Genomic DNA, 241 nt, shown 5'->3' with positions numbered 1-241 from the left:
GCTAGCCATGACTTTCTCTATCGTGATCGGATGTACAATCTGCATCACAATGCACACAGAGACTGAAACTAGAGTCCTGTTAACCAGTGTTCCTCGATAAGGCAGATCTATTGATGATACCAATTGGATATATGCTAGATCATGCTTTGCTCCTATTATATATATAATATACATTAGATTTCCAAATGCGTTTTCATGGGGGATAAACAATTGGTGCATCTATTCCTCACTAATTTATTTA

Source organism: Raphanus sativus, chromosome 2, assembly GCF_000801105.2.
Source record: "Raphanus sativus cultivar WK10039 chromosome 2, ASM80110v3, whole genome shotgun sequence".
NCBI lineage: Eukaryota > Viridiplantae > Streptophyta > Magnoliopsida > Brassicales > Brassicaceae > Raphanus > Raphanus sativus.
Note: the sequence above shows the minus strand (reverse complement) of the source record.